The sequence below is a fragment of the Tasmannia lanceolata genome, unplaced genomic scaffold (genome assembly GCF_043159265.1).
Source record: "Tasmannia lanceolata isolate RefF3 unplaced genomic scaffold, GAP_Taslan_0.1 ptg000008l, whole genome shotgun sequence".
Taxonomy (NCBI): Eukaryota; Viridiplantae; Streptophyta; class Magnoliopsida; order Canellales; family Winteraceae; genus Tasmannia; species Tasmannia lanceolata.
Window position 1 is genome coordinate 67631747 of NW_027518685.1, and position 6183 is coordinate 67637929.

The window sequence follows — 6183 nt, forward strand, 5'->3', positions numbered from 1 at the left end:
TCTGCTCCATTTCTACCTTTATCCATGAAATGACGATAAACTACAAGAACTTCTACTCAACTCAACTAAGCCTTTGTCCCAAACTAGTTGGGGTCGGCTAATGAATCATTTAGAAAATTTTCATGAAGAAGGTAAAATAATCTACCCGGATCAAATTTACTAAGTCTAATCCTGACACTAAGTTGGGTTCGTCTACATGGATCATTTTATGCTGAGCTGTATAGAAATAGATTCTCTTGGCCTTTGGGCATGTATATGCAAAATAACTAACATAATATTCTACAATATTTTATGGGGATTGATAAATCGATCCCCAAATTTGCAAGTTGGACATACCTGCTTGACGCACATGGAAACAGCTAGTAGGGAAGAAAACTTTTTTGTATCTTGTTTTCTGGTATTTGGTTTTTGTAAAGGTATGTTTTCGAGAGATAATTGTAACATTAAAATCAAAGGGCTGTCCATGGTTCTGTGACCCCAAGACAGAAAAACAAAAGATCTTTTACGTCATATATAAGGCAACATCCATGCTACTAATCATAGTTGTCAATTCTGTTTCGTTCGCTGTTTTGTTTTGGTTAGTGGAACAAAATGTTTTTTTGTTTTGGCTTTTCGTTTCGGAAAAAGACGCTACGACCAGAAATTTTTTTATAGTTCAAAAATTCAAAAATTCAAAAAATAAAATATTCCTAGAAAAATATAAAAATCATTATATGAACAAAATTTAATAAAAAACCACATTTTATTACTTAAAACTTTAACTTTATTGCAATACATCAATAAAAGAAAGAAAATTACTCATACAAATTTGTGTCAGCCTATGATTTTTGGTTTGGGTGGCGAGAGGTGTGTCAAAGTAAGGAGGTGAAGCCGAAGGTAATGTAGGATTGGGAGCCTCCGATTCCAGGATTTTTGAAATTCAATTTTGATGGGTTCAGTTTGGGGAACTGGTCCTGCAGGAGTGGGGGTGTGCTTAGAGTTGATAGTGGGGAGGTGATTTGGGATTTCGCGGGCCCCATTGGTATAGTAGATTCCAATGAAGCTAAGGTTAGGGCGGTGTATCAAGGCTTCAAATTGCTTGATAAAAATACACTTGATAAAGTGGTGATTGAAGGAGATTCCTTGAATGTGATACGATGGCTCAAAGGACTTCACCCTTATCCTTGGAGATCTCCTAGATTCTTTGATGAGATTCAAGATTAAGTGGGGTCTATGTCTATTGTTTATAAGCATGTGCGTCATTCTGCTAATCGGGTGGCCTACGCGCTTCCTGGGGAAGTTGTAGCTCAAGATGATTTGGAGCTTTTTGATTTCTTGCCACCTTGATTTTCCTCTTCTTTTGCTTTTATTGTTGTTGTATTGCCTCTTTTGTTGTATTTGACCATCTCGCTCTCTCTCTCTCTCTCTCTATATATATATATATATATATATATATATATATATATATATTCATGAAGAATTTGAGGATGGAGGGTCGAGTTATTAGGGTTTATTTTAAGAGAGTCAAAGAAAGGGGAAGGGGATTTATGTTCAAGGGTGGAGGGTCAATGCATTAAGGTTTTTATTAAGAGAAGACTGGCTTTTTTTCATTAAAAAAAGTTAGAAAGAAAATGTATTTAAAGGGAAAATATGCAAGTTTTACATTTTAAAAGAGACAACAATGTGTCATATTCGTCCGAAAAAATAGGATTCGTGCGGACATGCAAGAATCCGGACATGTCCCACGAGAATCCATGTCCAATTCACATGTCGAAATGTGTCACCAATTGTGGCATACGGGGCAAAGAATCCATGTAACACAGACCGGAAGAGACTTGAGTCTCCTTGAAGCATAGTTGTAAATTTCGTTTCGTTTCGTTCGAAATGGACGAAACGTTTTGGTTTCAGCTGAAAATCGGAACGAAGTGACGAAAATCCGAAATTGACCGGAATTGACTGAAATTTACAGAAATTTACCGAAAAGTTCCGAACGAAATTGTCCGAAATTTTCCGAAATTTCGTTTCACTGGCCAAAACGAAATGGCCACCGAAACGAAATTTACAACTATGCCTTGAAGAGACTTTCTCCTTGTTTTTTTTTTTTTGATGAATTTTCCTTTTGAGTCTCCCGGAAGAGATTCAAAAGAATCTACCTTCTCTTTTGAGGAACCCTCGTTTTGAGTCTTCTAGAAGAAACTCAAAAGAACCAACCTTTTTCTTAGAGTGGGAGTTAGCAAAAAGCAAAAGAGAGCAATCAGTTCAAGAGCTTTTTTTACCTTCTCTTTTTTCCCTCTTCTTTTTTTGGTTCTTCTTATCCTTCACGTCGCTCTTTTCTCCAAAAGATCAGATCTCTTTCAAAATGATTCTCCCTCTATTTATAGAATTTTCTTTGAGTCCTTGGCAACTTCCACTCATCCCTTATCTTTGACTTCACGATCTTAATTTGCCCTAGATTGGGCCTATATATACTTCATATTCATGAGGAGCTCCCCAGTGGAGACTCTCCATCCTTCACTCTTCTTCTTCTTCCTCTCTTCTAACCCTAATCTCATTTTTAACATGGTATCAGAGCCAATGGGCTAATCCTTCAAGAAGAAAAGAAGAAGAGTATCTCCCTCCATGCCATCATCCCTTTCTCTCGTATCTCATTTTTCTCTCTTTATCTCTCTATAGTTTCTCCCTCAATTCTTCTCCTCGCTCGTGTCCTTCCCTTCTCCTCCTCCTCCTCCCACTGCCCCTCTTCCCTTTTCCCTAACCCCTCCATTCCCTGCCACAGTAACCCGCTACAGTACTGCTACAGTAACCGCTACAGTGCCGCTACAGTAAATCGCTACAGTAGCCCGTTACAATACCCAAATAAAATAAAAAAAATCATTTCTATACCCTAGAAATCTCACTCTTTCTCTTTCATTTCGTCAAACGTATTTCGTTTTTAACCCATTTTCCCTCTATCGTATATCTCAAAACAAAACAAAAATCATGTTTGTATTACTTGTCTAAATCCATTTTGGGTTCTCCTCCACTCCAAAGCTCTCTTTATTTTCTCTTCTCTATAGCTTTTTTGGCCTATGGCCTTTGTCTTTCTCATCTCATCTTGAAGGTGCACCCCAAGTGTTTGATGCAATGTCTCAAAGTGGTTTTGTGCCTTGAAAGTGTTCTTTTTGTTTCAAGTTGAAGGCCTTTGGCCTCAACTTGAGGGGGAGTGTTGTCTTGTATGGTTTCTTGTTGTTCTCTTGTGCTTGTTTTGTTGTCGTCTTCTTATCAGCTCTTTCTTTTGATTACCTTCTATGTCTTTTATGTAGTTCTTCAAGGCGCGCACCAAGTATTTGATAAAATGTCTAAGAGAGGTGTGGTGCCTTGTTTGTCATCTTTCCTTTGTCTTCTTCTCTACGGCGCACATCAAGTGTTTGATCAAATGTCCGAAAGCGGTGTAGTGCGTTATTTGACCTTCAACTTGAGGGGGAGTATTTTCATTTAGTTCTTTGTGTCTTTTCTTAGGAGTGTTGTCCACTTTGTTGTCTTTTCTTGAGGGGGAGTGTTGTTAGTGTTGTCTTTGTCTTCTTGAGGGAGTGTTGTCTTGTTTTCATGTCTCTTCGTGTTGTTCGGCTTTTTGCCTTATCCCTTCATGTTATCTTCTTCCTCCTTTTCCGGGCGATGGCTTCCATATCCATCGTTGGTCGGCTCTCTTACAGGCGACTGTCTTTTCCCGTCGACCTCTCCTTTCCGGGCGATGGTTTCCCCATCGTTGGTATGCTCTTTTTAGGCGACGATGTTCATGCCGTCGACCTTGTCTCCAGGCGATGATGTCCCCATCGTTGGTTGGTTATCTTCCTCTTCTTATCTTCAGGCGACGATGTTCATGCTGTCGACGTTGTCACCAGATGATGGTTTTTCCATCGCTGGTTGGTTATCCTCTTCCTATTTTCTTATCTTTTCAGGTGACGATGTTCATGCCGTCAACCTAGTCTCCAGATGATGGTTTCCCCATCGTTGGTTGGTTATCCTCTTTCTCTCTATCCCTTCTCTCCAGGCAATAGTTTCTCCGTCGACCTTGTCTTCGATGGTTTCCCCATCAGTTGCTATCCTCTTCACTTGGCGTTGTGCTGCTACACCAATGTTCGTTGTGCGCACCTTTGGTGTGCCTCTTTTGCTTGCTGAATTGTAGTTGTTCTTGCCATGGCGCCTCCATTGCCCAAGATATGCGGATATGTTCGTCGTGCTCTCATTCAGGGAGATGCCCTATTTGATCGCTCTCGTTGTTGTGCTACTTCAGGGGAGCTACTCTTTTGATGGACATTGATCTCGATGCTGTTCATGGTGGCCTCTATTTTTTTGTTTATGTTTTTCATTATGTATGTACCACACCAGCTTGAGGATGAGTGTTATACCAAGCTAGATGTGCATGAGCTTCTTGTACTTTTTTAGTTGTTGACGTATTTCTTTGTAGCAAGCTGGAGCTTCATAGTATATACACTCCAGCTTGAGAGGGAGTGTTGAATAATGTATTAGGTTAGTTTAGACATTACTTGTATTAGTTAGGGGTATTGTAGTCATTGTATGTTGTTGCCCTAGTTTGGGCCTATATATACATCATATTCATTAGGAGCTCCCGAGTGGAGACTCTCCATCCTTCACTCCTCTTCTTCTTCCTCTCTTCTAACCCTAATCTCATTTCTAACAATGTGTAACCACTTTTCTTTTCTTTTTTGTTACCAGGGCATTTTTCTGTTACCCCTTTCATTTGATAAAGCTTTTGAGTTCAACAATACACTTATGCTTTTTTCACAATCAGATGTATCAATGTTTTTCCAATATCCACCTGTCTCTTTTCAGGTTGACATAGCCATCCATACACATGCATCCATAGGGATTAGTCCCGCCCTAAAATGGGGTGGGGATACCATAGGGATTAGTCCCGCCCTAAAATGGGGTGGGGATACCATATGTCATAAAAAAAGAGTCATCCGTACACCCCTTTTGGACCTGACCAAACCAATCACATAACCTTGTTGTGTGTCTTGCACAACACAGTTCCCCACTCAGTTGGCTCAATCTGAGTCTTTACTTATTTTATCTTGTTCTCAAAGGTAACATGTGTGCAAGGTGTACATTTGTGGCATGATAGTTCTTCAGTGGTAAATGATGAGCTGTTTAAGGGTTACCGTGGAGGGAATCAAGAGAGGAAGATTAATGCAATTATTGCAGGTTGGTCAGATTTGCTTTGATTCTTCACATATTTTCTGCAATCATTTATCATGTGTGGATCAGATGCAGAAGTCATTTTTTTGCAGCTTATGATCTCTTAAACACGAACGAAAATAATTTCAATGTTAGCATTTGGTATAATGCAACCTATAAGAATGACACTGGGAGTCTTCCTCTGGCTTTGGTGCGTCTCCCACGCTCATTGAATGTGGTATGTATTCTCAAATATTATAATCTCCACGTATTAAATTTGTTCACCCAAGCTTGTAAACTATTTACCCTTAATTATTTTCCGAATGTAGATCTTTATTGAAGTTGTAATGATGCCATAATTGGCCGGATTTATTGGCCTTCGTCTTTGGTTTTGCTGCACTTGGGTTGTCATTTTTTAATATTTACATATTGTTTCTGTTAAAGAGATGAGAATCTTTCTGACCAGAATATGGAATTCAATTAACATTTAATTGAACGTGGGTTTCAGCACTTGCATGATGAATTAGTTGTTCTATTGGAAAATTTTGGTTTCATAATTGTCGATATTCAAATTCAGTTCCACGAAGATGAATTATTCATACTATTAATTTATTTTTGAATGCATACCAATTGAAAAGAAAACCGAGTATAACATATACTCATTATCTTTCAAAAAGAATAATGCCCTTATTAACAAGGGATTTGCTAGCGTTCATCGCAGAAGGCATTTCACGGATGGGCTGTTGCATGTGAGAGCAGCCACTTTGTGAATGAAGACAAAATCTGCTGAAAAGTGAGCCTGTGTGGCTTCTCTCACATGCAGCAGCTCATCCGTGAAATGCCTTTAGCGATGGGCGCTCGCAAATCCCTATTAACAATAGTAGCACTGTATAGAAGAAAAACTATACTTAACTTTGAAAGTGAGAAACAACAGAAACTAACTTATTTCATCGGCTCTCCTCCCAAGCTAGTGTCAAGATCAACCTGTATAATCCTGTAGTATAGAATCAGGTTATTTTTTTTTTC